Source organism: Saccopteryx bilineata, chromosome 2 (assembly GCF_036850765.1).
Source record: "Saccopteryx bilineata isolate mSacBil1 chromosome 2, mSacBil1_pri_phased_curated, whole genome shotgun sequence".
NCBI lineage: Eukaryota > Metazoa > Chordata > Mammalia > Chiroptera > Emballonuridae > Saccopteryx > Saccopteryx bilineata.
Window position 1 is genome coordinate 32,099,934 of NC_089491.1, and position 15,521 is coordinate 32,115,454.

General features: G+C 39.8%; 1 protein-coding gene and 1 non-coding gene across 3 annotated transcripts in view; both read right to left on the bottom strand.

Moving 5' to 3' along the window:
• Positions 1 to 15,521, bottom strand: part of PLPPR1 (phospholipid phosphatase related 1) — a 252,725-nt gene that overhangs the window by 222,436 nt on the left and 14,768 nt on the right. The window lies entirely within an intron of this gene.
• LOC136327503 (small nucleolar RNA SNORA41) lies at positions 2,214 to 2,340 on the bottom strand. The gene has a single exon (XR_010729706.1). It is a non-coding gene; the product is annotated as a small nucleolar RNA SNORA41 (small nucleolar RNA).

Consider the following 15,521-nt stretch of genomic DNA (forward strand, 5'->3'; position numbering starts at 1 on the left):
TCACCCAGGAAAGTTTTTAAAGTGTCCCAAGAAATGGCAGTGTTATTGAAATAAACTGTAACATAACTCCTTTAGAGAGGAAAACACACATGGAGATATCTCAAGTTCTTCCAAGCTTGCTAGAGAGTAAAGAACTTATAATTAGCATACAATTTTTAGTGTAATTTAAAGAAAATTTGTGATAAGGACTGTAAAGCCAGTAGGCACGGCCACCATCACAGCAGCCTGGCCCATGCAGGTTCGCATTGGATTCGGACAGTCAGTAAAGAAACAACAAAGCCAAAAACTGATGGGCCATTATCTTTAATCCTAGCTTGCACCCGGCGGGCAAGTAAAAACACACATTGGGCTCCAAAACCCACTCATATTCAGTGCTCACAAGGCTACTGACTTATCCGAGTTTCCTAGAATCAAAGGTTTCTAGCTCACCAGACTTATTCACCTCTGTTCCCCATCTCCTTCCTTCTTTCTGCACAAACTCTGCACAAACTGGCCTCTCACTCAACACTCCACCATCTTGGCAGCTTCTCCTGGCCTCCTCCACGTGGCCTTTCTCTGCTCTCCTCTCTGCCCTTTCCTCTAATGATAATCTCAGGAACCAAGAGAGCAAGCTCCCATTCTGCCCCCATTTTATAGTGTAGAAATTAAAACCTTTAATCCAATATACAAAATAGGGAAGTCTCTAATACAAAGTCACTTCTCTGGGGCATGATGGGATTGTACCACCCCACACCAAAAAGGGTGGGAAAGGCTTAGTTCTAAAACCAAGCCCAGGCTACAAGGATTCTGCCTGCCTACAGCCCGCCCCCAACACACATTAATATCACCTGGGTGATGCCATCTTTAACAAAGTGAGCACAATATATTTTATCTGCCCAACAAGGACTGTCTAAATTCTTTTTTTTTTTTTTAAGTGAAAGGAAGGAGACAGACAGAATTCCACATGCACTGCACCCTAATCAGGATCCACCTCATAACACCCATCTGGGGCTGATGCTCGAATCAACCGAGCTGTCCTCAGTGTCCAGGGTCAATGCTCATGGCAACAGAGCCACTAGCTGTGTGAAAGAAAGGAAGAGAAAAGGAGGAAAGAGAGGGGAAGAGAAGCAGATGTTCGCTTTTCACGTGTGCCCTGATCAGGGATTGCGTACTGGGACGTCCACAAACCAGGCTGATGCTCTGTTCACTGAGTCAACTGGCCAGCGCCAGATTGTCTAAATTCTTATATATTTTAAATCTCATTACTTTATAGCCATATTGCATCTTTCCTCCATGTGATTATAGAAAGCATTTTATATACACTTAATCCAAAAGTCTTTTGCAGACAGGTGGCCGATGAATTACCGGATCTTTAATTCATAAATTTAACTTGTTAGACTCATTTTGTTTATTGTGTGTAATATACACAAACCTTGAATGATTCACACAAACTATTTTTTACTCATAAAAATATGCCAAACCTTTTCAGAGAGTTGCTTTTGTCTCTTTTTAGAGAACTCATTCTTCAGTGTGTATAAACAAGCAAATGCTTTGATATTCAAATTAATGAAAGCACTCAAAATGAGAAATGAATCCATCTGAAAATTATACACTTCCATTTGATGCATATTAATGAAAAGCTCACACACCAAAAAGTTATTGGAAGAAGGTTATCTACCTTACATGCAATGAAAATAATCCTTGAGGGCAAAACAGATAGAAAGGTTATTTTACAGTTAATCACAAAATCTGACTTCTGCCTCCCCCACAACAGGAAGTGGCTGGAAGTGTGGACTTTGAGGTCAAGGAGATAAGGATTTCGAGACTGACTCAGCTATTTGACCTCGAATAACCTTGAGCAAGTTAATTAACATTTTTGAGCCTTTATTTATTCATCAAAAAATATGAAAATAATAATAATACTCATTTCAAAAAGTAATTTTAAAGATTTAATAAAAGAATGACTGTAACTTTCTTAGTATAATATCGGGGACTTAATTAGTTGTTATTAATATAATTATTAAATTGAGTAGCTCTGTTTTTTCTGGGCATCAGTTTCTCTCCAATAAAATGGGATAGTTGCCTGACTGACCAATGAGAAATAAATGAGATGATATAGAAAATTTAGAAGCTATGCTATGCTGGATATTGTCATGAAATACAAAATGGTATTTTACCTTCTTCCCCATTCCATTTCAGACTGAACACAGAGGGTTTGGTTATTTCTATTTGTCTTGTGTTTATCACACATATGCCACTTTCTGTTTAGCTAAGAAGGAGGTGTTTAATTGCATAATGATTTCTTTCCCACAGAGGAATGCCACAATGGCCACCATAAGGACAGCTGTGGCCCACTAGCAAGTTTGATAATTCCAATCTGAGGTGGTTGAGTTTCTCCCAGCTTCTCCAACAGAGGAGATCATGGTAGGTATAACCGAATGTCAGTGCTTCCTGCCCCGTTGAATCAGGCAGGACCTGCAAGCAACCCCACATCCTCAAGTTGCACTCTGACTAATACCCTGACAAGTCACCAGGTGGAAAAAGGAAAAAGTGATTAAAGTAGACATTTCTCTTTGGGAAAATCTGAGTGTAAGAGACTGTGTACAGAAAGGCCTGTGACCCTATAACATATTCCAGAAGCTGTTTCTTCTTAACTGACAACCTAATAACCCTCGGGGTAACTGAGCACAGAAAATAATAGCGGCCACCATCAGTGGCGGTGACTTCTGCAGCCAATACTGAGTCATACAGCCAAGAGCTGAATGACCGCTCTGAGACTGGATTAAGAAATCTTAAATGACCCTGGAGCATCTGTTAAAATAAAATTTTACCAACCTTAGACATCTTCAAAATCAAAAGGACACTAGGGACATATAAGGATCTCTCATAGAATGCTAAAGGTAGACTTTTTATTTATTATTTTTTGTATCATGAATGACACTCAAATAGTCCTCAGGGCCAAGGACTGAAATTTTGGCTTGATGTTAATTTAATCCTAGTTGGGAAGTTCAAGTCTTTGTGGGTAGGTGTATGATCTTGGCCTCATTTGGCAATGAGGGTACTTGATTTCCCAAATCAAACTGGATCCTCTGGCCATCCACTGAGTTGTCCTGACTCCATAAAATGGCCTCAGAATCTGCGGCTGACTTGGGAATGGCTGAAATTTCAAGGTGGGCTTGTTGTAGAGAGGATGCTTTGGGTGCAGCCTGGTCCAGATCTGACAGAGACATTTAACCAGAAAAAAAATTAGGGGACAGAAATAACCCAAGACAGTGTTCCTGAAACATGAGAATGAAGGAGAGACACTGAAAAGCAGTCCCTATAAGAGTTAGATGTTGGTTCTGCAGAGTGAATAACCCTTTCATGAGACTATATAACCCCCTGGGTCAAGTACCCAATATATACATACTTCCAGAAAGAATTAGGAATGTTTTGCCTATAAAAAAATAACCCACAGAGAGAACCAAAAGCTACTTTACCTAGCCAAGGTAAATTGGACCAATGAGTAAAAACTATAGGAAGACAGATTTTAAAGACATTTAAGATAAAACTTTTTTTTTTTGGATTCTTCTGAAGTTGGAAATGGGGAGGCAGTCAGACAGACTCCCGCATGCACCCGACTGGGATCCACTCAGCATGCCCACCAGGGGGCAATGCTCTGCCCATCTGGGGCGTTGCTCTGTTGCAACCAGAGCCATTCTAGCACCTGAGGCAGAGGCCACAAAGCCATCCTCAGTGCCTGGGCCAACTTTGCTCCAATGGAGCCTTGGCTGCGGGAGGGGAAGAGAGAGACAGAGAGGAAGGAGAGGGGGAGGGGTGGAGAAGCAGATGGGTGCTTCTCCTGTGTGCCCTGGCCGGGAATCAAACCCGGGACTCCTGCACGCCAGGCTGAAGCTCTACCACTGAGCCAACCGGCCAGGGCAAGATAAAACATTTTAACAACCAGAAGATGGAATATGTTCCCTTTGGAGCCTATAAAATAAAATGATTAAGAGCGTAGATTTGAGAGTCAGAAAACCACAAATGCGAACCCTGATTCTTAAATCATACTGGTTCTGTTACTCAACTTCTTTGGGTGTCTCTTTTCTCACCTGAAGACTATAAATAATAATAGTGCACATTTGCCTGGAATATTGACAGATTAATGAGATCATGTACATAAAGAACTTGCACAGATTCTGGCACTGAAGAAAACTTAATAAATGGAAATTATTATTAATGCTTTCATGTTAATAGCTGGCATAGAATAGAAGTTGCCAACCACCAATAGAGGAGATGGTTAGCTTTGAGGAATTTACATCATGTAAGCAGTGTTTGTGCCTAAGCAAATGTATTCCAAACAAACAATAAACTGACAGCTCAAAAGAGATGAAGTTAATTGTGTCCACTGGCAAGAAAAGACTCAAAATGTGTAAGACGGTTCACTGCACCTCTCCATCCTACCCATGTGCGTGGAAATGTACAGCCAGCACCTAAACCAGACCGATCAATAAAGTTTAAACAAGAATTCCCACATGAGGTAATGCAGGGGGAAAAAAACCATCAAACTGGATTATGACATAAACGGCCTCTGTGTGCACGTTGAAAATATCTGTAAGTGATTTTATACGACCTGAAGCAGTCTAACCAAGGGTTAGTGATTACATAAATAATGGAGCAGGAAGATAGCAGCAATATTTAAGGTCATTCAAGACAATGAGTAAGCGTAAAGCTGCCATTGGAAATGAGAATGTCTAATCCAATTCTATAAGAAATTAATAAACTGATCTTTTCAATTACTTGAAACACTTGAGCACACTGATTCCAGAAAGACAAATACAACTGTCTCAGCTGGGGAATGAAAAGTAAGTCCTGTCTTGAATGAAATAAGAACTCATAACACATTTCAATCTCTTATTTGGGGGTTTCAGAGATTGTCTTTATTAGATGAGTATCGAAAGGATGCTTCCAGGATTGGCATAGAAGAGGAAAGGGCTAATAAATTTAAGATCTTTTTCATTCTTAGCATAAAAACTCAAAAATAAACTAATGTTACAGATGATGCTTCACAGAAGGCAGACCCTTCAAGGTCTTATTCAAAGTATGAGAAAGAAGCCCATCCCGATGATACCCTCTTTCTCCACTCATTGGTTCTGACTAAAAGGGGCTCTGAGTCCTAAACACTGAACTGATGAGCTCAGGGTGAGCAGTTCGCATGGAGCCCTTTGTTTACGAAATGGCCATGCTGTTAGCTGTAGGAGCAAAGAAAAAGCAGCTCCGTTCCATTCCTGCCACAGACCACCCCAGCTTTCATGCTCCCAGCAGGGCCAATGACTCTCCTTATCAGGTTCCTGCTGGTTCAGCTCCTAATGGCCTTCTTCAATTCCCCTCCTGTCTGCTTCACTTTGGGCTGACGCAGCAAATGCCCACAGAAGAGGTTTGCAGCTTTGCAGGAGTCAAGAGACCTGAAACAAAGAAGGTTCCTTTTTTATTTATTTTTGTTTGTTTATTCATGTGTTTGCAGTTCTCTTCCTCCACCAATGGTCAAGGTTTCTTTGGCTGGCACCAAGGAAAGGCACTGGAAGAAATCAATTTTCAGTAACCTCAGAGATCACAGGGCACCGGATAATAAGCAATGAGTCTTTGTGAAGAACAAGCCCCATGTAAGAGAGGACTCCTAGGTTTGTGCAAAGGCAAGTGGGAAAGCCTAATAGAACTATTACACCTTGACTTCAGGACACCAAAACTATTTTGGATTCTGTTCCAATTGACTATGTCATCAACACGCTTCAAATATGTGGCTGAGGCCATTTTCTGAAACAGCTCAAAGATTGTGTCCAAAGAAATAAATGCATGAGAAGGATTAATTTTCATCAGGAAATTGTGATTTAACACGGAAAAGAATACTCAGACAAATCATTTTTTGACATTGAAATGTACTGTATATTGGGTTTGATATTTCCCTTTCTAGAGATTATTTTCCATAGCAGAGGCTATCATATGCTCCTGGTTTCTTACAGAATCAAATTCTGTCTTCTCAGCCTGATACACAAGGCAATTTATAATCAAGTCTCAGATAGCCCTTCCAGCTTCATCTTTTCCCGACAACTTCCCAATTCTATACTCCAGCCACACAGAAGTACTTCTTTTGTATTCATTGATTCTTTTATTGATTCGTACACCCATTCATCTATTCAGCATACACATAGCATCTCACTTATTTATCTAACCAATCTCGTAATATGGATAGAGTATGATCATTTCCCCTGGAGCAGGGGTGTTAATGCTCTGCTAAGGAATTTGAACTTGATTCCGGAAGGACACGGAGATTCCACAAAGCACATAAAAATGCAAGGGATTTTTGTCATGGAATTGACTTGGTCTGATTTTAATTTGGGAATCAGAACTCTGGAAGCACTACAGTAGGTGGGTGTTCTTGGGTAACTGAGAGTAGACACAAAGGATATTGTAATGCTCCAAGTAAAGAGTAATAAAAATACAAATTAATCCTATGCTGATGGGGGTAGGGAAACATGGAATCAATATGAGAAGGAATTCAAAGGTAAAGTAATGGAAGGCTAGATTGCAAAAGGAAGGGAGAGGCAGGTTCCAAGAGGAGACCTGGGTTTCTGGCTTAGATAATGGTGGTCCCATTAACTGAAATAGGAAGTATAAGAAAAGCAGCCTTGTGGGAGAAAATAAATCTTTTTATGTCTTCTGGCATAGGTACTGTGTGTCCTCTGAGTTGACATTCCACCAGGCTGTTTACCACATGAATCCTGACTCTTCTGAGAGAAAGCATCAAAAATGAATTAATATAAACTTTTCAATTTGTTCTATTTCTATGGGGCCCTTTTATTTTCACCTGACTGACCAAAGACTATGCTAATATCTTTTTTAACACCAACTTAGAAGTATCTGTGAGATAATAAAATACAAGCAACTGTTGGGTGAGTAGATTGGTACAGCCTTCCTGGAGGGCAGTTTAGCAGGATGAGTCTCAGTTCAATGTGTCCAACCCTATGTGGGTGGTAGATCTTTAAAAGCTACACTGGTTTGTAGCTCTTCCCATTGAAAAGTGGAGTCTATTTCTCTACCCCTTGAATCTGGGTTTGGCCAAAGAACTTGCTTCGGGAAATGGACATTAGAAAACAACACAGGAGAACTGAAATATATTTACACAGTGGGGTTTACCCTCCCTTACCGCTGGGAAACCTCTGCCACCAGATGAACTAGCCCAGGCTAGGTTCCTATAGGGAGAAAGACAAGGTACAGAGAAACCCCAGTCACCTAGTCATCTCACTTATGTCAGTTGTGCCCCCTGAGGCCCTGAACACCCTAGAATAGATCATCATTGCCAACCTTGCCACTGTTGACATTGGAAATCAGATAATTATTTGACTATGGAGGGCTGTCCTGTGCACTGCAAGATGTTTAACAGCAGTTCTACCCTCCGTTCATTAGATGCCAGCAGCATCCTTTCTTCCCTCACTGTATTAGCCAAAAATGTCTAAAGAATGTCCCCTACGGGGTGAAATCACCATCATTTGAGAACTGCTGGTCTAGACCATATTTATTATCATATGGAGATATTCAGGATATAATTTTTATAATATTAACAAGTAACATTTATTGTATGATTATGTCATATACACTATGGGAAATATTTTATGTGGATTATATCATTCAATCCTTGCCACAAGTATAAGAAGTAGGTATTATTAATATCTATATTTTATAGATTAGGGAATTAAAGAAAAGGTTAAATATGATGCCTTAATTCACCTAGTCAGGAAGTAGTAAAGCAGACACTCAGGCAATCTGTTCCTAGAACAACTTCTTAACTACCATTGGAGCCAACTCACTCAGTTCTGATTTCCCATTAAGTATTAGAACAAGTTATAAAAATACATAGCCCTGGCCGGTTGGCTCAGCGGTAGAGCGTCGGCCTAGCGTGCGGAGGACCCGGGTTCGATTCCCGGCCAGGGCACACAGGAGAAGCGCCCATTTGCTTCTCCACCCCTCCGCCGCGCCTTCCTCTCTGTCTCTCTCTTCCCCTCCCGCAGCCAAGGCTCCATTGGAGCAAAGATGGCCCGGGCGCTGGGGATGGCTCTGTGGCCTCAGCCCCAGGCGCTAGAGTGGCTCTGGTCGCAACATGGCGACGCCCAGGATGGGCAGAGCATCGCCCCCTGGTGGGCAGAGCGTCGCCCATGGTGGGCATGCTGGGTGGATCCCGGTCGGGCGCATGCGGGAGTCTGTCTGTCTCTCCCTGTTTCCAGCTTCAGAAATAAAAAAAAAAAAAAATACATATACACACGGGGTAGGGAAAAATCTGTTTATAGTTGTTCATATGGAAAATAATACAGTAATAAATAATAATACAGGAATAAACTCTGTTTCACATATTCACAACTATAAACCTACTTTTGCCCCACCCTGAATATTGATATCATATTACTTGTTAAAAGGAAGAGCACTATATATAGGCATAAAGAAGTCCTGCAAGGCGACACATCAAAGTTCTCATCTTGATTCTCACCATCTGGGTGTTGGAATTACTTATATTCTTTCTGTCTCTCTAAATTTAAAAAATAGATGCTACCAATCTTCAGCTAGGTGCACAATGAGTGGAAGAGACTACACGTGTACAAAATAGCTATCAAGCAAGAACAAAAATGAAATGAGCACTAATAGAAGAACAGATTATAACATGAAAATTAAGTAGTAAATGATTTTTTCTAAATAGGAGTGTCTGAAAAGGTGGTGGAAGACTTTAGTACATTCTGAAGAATAGTTAAAATTTTGAGAGGTGACCATGGCACAAGAAGTTTTAAGACATGTCAGCAAGAATATGCAGGGTATTTCTGTGGAAAGGCAAGATATTTTATGCAGCTTGAACAGGTAAGAGGTAAGATAGGGAAGACACCCTGGAGCTTAATATTGGAGGATCTTGAGTGCCAGAAAGGAGTTTGGATGTCATGGTGAGCTACTAAAATTGCTGAGGAATGGGGCGATATGATTAGAGTTGTAGTTATATACATAGATCAGATAGCACTAGTTACAATGAATTGGAAAGAGTGGAGGTAACAGGCTAATTAAGATATAAGTGAAAAAAATATATGGGAAAAAATGATGACAGCCTTAATTACCAGGACAGTGGCAAAACCAAAAACAATACCAGGAGCATTGTAGAAATCTCATGGGGACTCATCCACACCAGCATTGAAGGGTGTGAAAAGCAGACAGAAAATAACAAGCCAGAGATGCAAAAGGAAAAGTAAGAAAGGAGTCTGTAAAGGAAGCCATGGGAGGAAACAAACTGAATCTAGAGTGACAGTCGAGTTTGAGTGAAATGTTCTATTTACGAAGAGAAGGCTGAGTCCAGCTAAGGGGTGATGGATGAAAGGACAAGTGCAGAGACTGTCAGACGAAAGGCTAAGACATTATGATACACAACTGTTCCAGAATGCAGGCTTTAGAAGTGAAATAGTTTTGGTTTGCCCCGGACCAGTCAATACTACCATTGCTATCAACTTGGGACAATTTTTAAACATTTTTCCCACTGATTTGAGAGAGAGGGAGAGAGAGAAAAGTATCAGCTCATTGTTTCACTTAGTTGTTACATTTAGTTGGGCACTTATTGACTGCTTCTTCTATGTGCCTTAACCAGCAGTCGAATCCGCAGCCACTGCTGCACCAGGCTGATGCTTCATCATAGAGCCAAGGCCAACCTGGGCCAATTTGACTCATAAATATGTTTTCTGTTGACTTATCACTACCCATCGAGAGACAAGATCATCTTTTGGGATGTCCTCCCTCTCCTGGGATCCTTTTTCTAGCCTACTCCACAGTATTTTAAAGTCTTCTTACAATATCCACCATCCCTTCAGACTTGCTTCTTCCAGGAACAACTGGAATAGGGGAAAACACAGCAGCTACTCATTTAGGATATCTTCCTCATATATATTACAGTATCAAAAAGTAGGCCCAAACCCTACCTGGCAAGCTCAATTCTACTTACTTTTCATTGCTCTTTTCTATCTTTTACATTTATGACTTTGTGTTTAAAATACAACCTGCTCCGTGGATCTCCCCACCACTCAGACTGGACAGCAGATTCTCCCAGTATGTAAGCCTTTTGACAAAAAAGACTTTGAGGAGGACTCAAAGTCACAGACCTTGGAATTTCCTGGAATCATTATGAAGGATCTCGTTTTAGTTGTTTGGGTTTGATAAACTCAAAGACAAACTGATCTCACTAATATGTTTTTTAAAACAATCAAGGCTCTTATTAGAAGCATCACTTTTAACATACAGGGTGGGGCAAAATTAGGTTTACAGTTGTAAGTATACAAAATACAGTTTATTCTTATTATTCATTATATTGTTTTCCATACAAATGTGTATGTATACATGTGCTTATTTTTGTGCCTTTTTAAATGCAAAAGTGGAATTTTATAATAACCATCACTTGAGAAAACGTACGCCATGGTCACTAAGGGTGCCCAGTCAGAGCTATCCCACAAAGGTTTAAATTCCAGCTCTACCTCCTGCTAAGCTCTTATGTGGTCTTGGAAGTCATTTAGCTTCTCTCTGCTTTATTTTCTCAACTGTAATTGGTAGTTTGGCTTTCAGTGAAGTAATACATGCAGCTTAGAAAAAGGCTTGGCACATGGTAAACAATACATGTTTTAGTTACTATTACTAATTTTCTTTTTCCACTTGACAAGGTGTAATGAACATTCCCTCCAGGTAAATAAACATAAAGCCACCTTTTCAATTTATTTAGTATTTCATAATTTATTCACTGTCCCACTGATAAGCTCTCAGATACTTTTCATAGTTAAGTTAATAAATGCTGTATTACTGGAGATATAAATATATATCCCTTTAAAAATTCAGGTCCTTATTTCCTTAGGGTGTCTTCCCCAAATTCAGCTTACTGAATGAGAAGATGTGCATTTTCAGCTTTGAAAATATAATCCAATTAAGTTCTGAAACTGTTGTAGTAATTCATAGAACCAACAGCAGTGTACAAAGTGTATGTTTTCACATATACATGTGCACACCCATACACACATTTACAAAGAAATTAAATCTTTTTAACCAATCTAATGGCTTTGAAATGGTATCTTGAGTTTTTATTTGTTTTTTTCTGCCAACTACTGAAATTGAACTTTCCTTTATATGGTTATTACCTTATTTGCATTTTACCTTTTTTGAGTTTCCTGTTTGTACCCTTTGTTCATTTTACTGTTGTCTATTTCTCATCACTGTGTAGTGCTCTTTGATAGCACATTTATTAACCCATTGTATGCCACATGTACTGCTATTAGTCCCCTATCTTTTGAGGCTTCATCATCCATGTTCTTATGAATGGCCCACTCTTTAGACAATGGCTCTGAATCCAAATCTTCGCTGGCCTCTGAGGATTTGTGGCTATTGAAGTATGAGCATTCGATGCACATGCATTAGGAGATATGCATATTTCCTATGATAAAATCAATGCTTCTGAGAATCTCCCTGAAGTGAAAGAGCATCACATCAATCTTTATAGTTTACATTTAAAAAAACAAACAACTTTTCCTAAAAAAGGATATCTGGTTTCTTCACTGTCTCATTATGAGTCCCACTTCTCCAGGACAGTCTCGTATCTCAAAGCATCGTATTCTTCTCTGGTACTTTATAGGACTAGATGAGACTCCATAAGAAGTTTAGACAAAGGGCTCTGGGGTCCCTGTGGTTTTCAATTAGCTCAGGGCAGGTCTGGTGCATCTTACCACAAATACTCACTAGGTCAGGGATCATGCTGTCTTCTGTCTATGTTTTTTGTCTTCCCAATGAAATGGTAAACTCAGTTGTCATTTTTCATTTTGCTTTTCAGGAGCCCCAATGCTTTCTTGGATACAGAACAAGGCTATTTGGCATTCCTCCCTGTGAGTAATGATCTATTTATGGACTTGTTCCTCTGGCACATTTCTCCTGACACAGTTCTCAAGACACAGAGAAAGAAAGAATGAAGTTGGGCCAAATGGCTTTGGAGCATGGCAAATGGAATGAAAGAGCAGCAGCTCATTCAGTCCATCCATTTACAAATATTAATTGAGTCTCTTTCATAAAATAGGCCAGATGCCCACCTACCAATATGGTACAATTCGAGGACAATCACAAGACTTATCTAAGCTGAAACACCTCCCTTAACAATAAAGATTCGGTTCCTAAATATCTTAGTAACATTAGCCAAAATCAGCAGCCTCAGGAAAAGAAATATGTGACTAATAAAAAGGAGTGAGAAGAAAAGAAATGGAAGGCTTGCTCAAAGACAGGAGGGCATTCAAGGTGACCTACAGCCACAGATGTATTTAGAGACAGGATGAAGCTATAACATGACCGTTATAAACATATTTTTAAAGGAAATTAGTTAATTTATTTTTTTACATTCAATATTGTCTTGTATTAGTTCTAGGTGTACTGCACAGTGGTTAGATAACTACATACTTTGCAAAGTGCTCCCTCCGATACTTTCGCCTCGCACCATGCACAGTTATTACAATATTATTGGCTATATTCCCTATGCTCTACTTCACATCCCATGATTATCTTGTAACTACCTGTCTGTACTTCTTAATCCCTTTACCTTTTTTACTCATCACCTCCCTCAACCCCTTCCCCTCTGGCAACCATCAGTCTGTTCTCTGTATCTATGAGTCTGTTTCTATTTTATTTCTCCATTTATTTTGTTCTTTAGATCCACATAAAAGTGAGATTGTAAAGTATTTGTCTGTCTTATTTCACTGAGCATAATACCCTCTAGGTCCATCCATGCTGTCACAAATGGTAAGATTTCAGTCTTTCTTATGGCTGAGTAGTGTTCCATTGTATATATGTACCATCACTTTCTTTATCGCCTACCGAAGGGCACTTGGGTTGCTCCTATATCTTGGCTATTGCAAATAACACTGCAATAAATATAGGGGTGCATATATTCCTTCAAATTAGTGTTTTGGGTTTCTTTAGATATATACCCAGAAGTAGGATCACTGAGTTATAAAACAGTTCCATTTTTAATTTTTTAAGGAACCTCCATACTGTTTTCCATAGTGGCTGCAAAAATCTGTGTTTCCACCAACAGCACCCAGGGGTTCCCTTTTCTTTGAGCTATCCTGGGTGAAGTTCACATGGAGCTACTGACAAAGTGAAGTCTGTGTTTAGTAGGCCCCCAATTTAGTGCATTTATAAACTCAAACATGCTTAAGAATGTATATGTTGGATTTTGTAGGAAGAAACCAGTGTTGGTTAATATGAATTTCTGAACATTGGGAGAAATTATAATCCTTTATTCATTTTTGACATGTCTACCTAAAGCAGGGGTCCCCAAACTTTTTACACAGGGGGCCAGTTCACTGTCCCTCAGACCGTTGGAGGGCCAGGCTATAAAAAAAAAACTATAAACAAATCCCTATACACACTGCACATATCTTATTTTAAAGTAAAAAAACAAAACGGGAATAAATACAGTACTTAAAATAAAGAACAAGCAAATTTAAATCAACAAACTGACTAGTATTTCAATGGGAACTATGGGCCTGCTTTTGGCTAATGAGATGGTCAATGTCCGGTTCCATATTTGTCACTGCTAGCCGTAACAAGTGATATGATGTGCTTCTATAGCTGTGACACATGCATCCCGTGTCACCGGAAGTAGTACTGTATGTGAGCGATGCTGTGCTTTGCGGCGCCGCCGCATACAGTAGTCTCACTTTCCACCAATGAAAGAGGTGCCCTTTCCGGAAGTGCAGCGAGGGCCAGATAAATGGCCTCTGGGGGCTGCTTGCGGCCCGCGGGCCGTAGTTTGGGGACCCCTGACCTAAAGGGTGGTTGCCAATATTTTGTTCAAGACTAAGTAAAAGACAAGGCAACTGACATTTATTAACAAGGAGATTTACAGACAGCTCATACACTCCTTACAATAATTATATAAGGTAGGAGTAATTATTGGACCACTTTTAGATGAGAAAAGTGAAGGTCAGAAAGGTTAAATATCTTGCCCATGTCAAAGCCAGTAAAGCAGAACTGAAAATTATCTGTTGGACTCCAGAGCCTACTCACTATTTTATACTAGGTATATCTCTAAGGCAGTATAAGGATATCATATACTCTTTAAGCATCAAATGGCATAATAGCCAGAGGCAGATTTAAGGTCAGTTGAGGCCCCACGTGCAGAAGAAAATATTGGGCCCCTTATATTAGAAAAAACTGTAAAGTTGGGGTTTTGTGGCCCTTCAATCGGGCCCTTCAGAAGTCGGGGCTCAGGGCACGACCCTGGTGCACCTGCCATTAAATCCACCTCTTATAATAGCTTACACAGCTTTGGGGCAAGCCTTTCAACTGACACTGTCTTGCTAAAATTTATTTAAAAGCAATCATTCGATATCTCTAACCCAACACATTTTTGGCTTATTTTCTCTTACCCATTGCCCAACCAAGTTGATCCATTAGGCATCCAGCTTCCAACACTCAGAAGCTCAGGGTAATCCCATTCATTCATAACTCTGCTCGTTCACATATTCATTCACTTAACTCTTTCATTTAGTCACCCATTCAACACATATTTGCTGCACACTCAAATATTTCTGATAATAAAAGAAGAGGAATGTGTCCAGTTTCAACTGTTGCCTGTCATTAAGACCTTGACCAGCCTCTCCAGGTCTACCTATTCATCCACTTGAATTTTCCTGATGATTTTCATCAACATGGTTTTGGTTTCTTCAACTCAACAGAGGTAAAGGGTGTGGGACCCTTATTTCGTTATTGAGTTTGATGCTTTCAAAGCACACAGCCTTTCCTGGCAGGCCTTTTCCTTCCGTTTTAGGTTCATGCCAAGTAGCTGATGCTTTCCGGAGCAGCTCTGACCTCTCCCCACTTTGACCTCTTCATTTTCCTCTTCTGTAAGCAGCCCCCCCCCCAACCTCTGCTCCATCCACTCACAGTTTTAAAATCAAGGCTAAGAACCTTCTCAATGCCTCTGGGTAATCTCAGACACACTTCATATTAAAACATAACCATAAAATTTAATAGCTTTAGGTAACTAATTTTGGGCAAACTAGGTAACGTGATTCCTGTATGAATGCTAAACATGTATTCTATTTATGATAGAACATTTCTGAGTCACATCAAAGAGAAACACATCTGATCCTAAGGTAATTTATATCTCCAGCCAGCACATGCATTTCCATCTGATTCACACAACATGCTTTGGTTTTCAATTGACAACTGAACAGTAAAACTCCGAGCCTGACATTCCTGGAAGAGTTACTTCACCTCCTTGCATTTCCTATAAAACTGTGGTGCTGAATTAATAATAATGTATTAATAAATGAGCACTTTTGCAAAATTTTAGAGTTTACCTTCTCATATATTATCTCAGAACAATTCTCTAGGAGTTAATCTGATTCACATTTTTAAAATGAAACAATTAAATCTAGAGAGGTTAAGAAAACTCAGGTTACACAGTGAGTAAGTGATGTTGTCAAAGCTTAAACTGAGATCTTTTTTTGCTAATA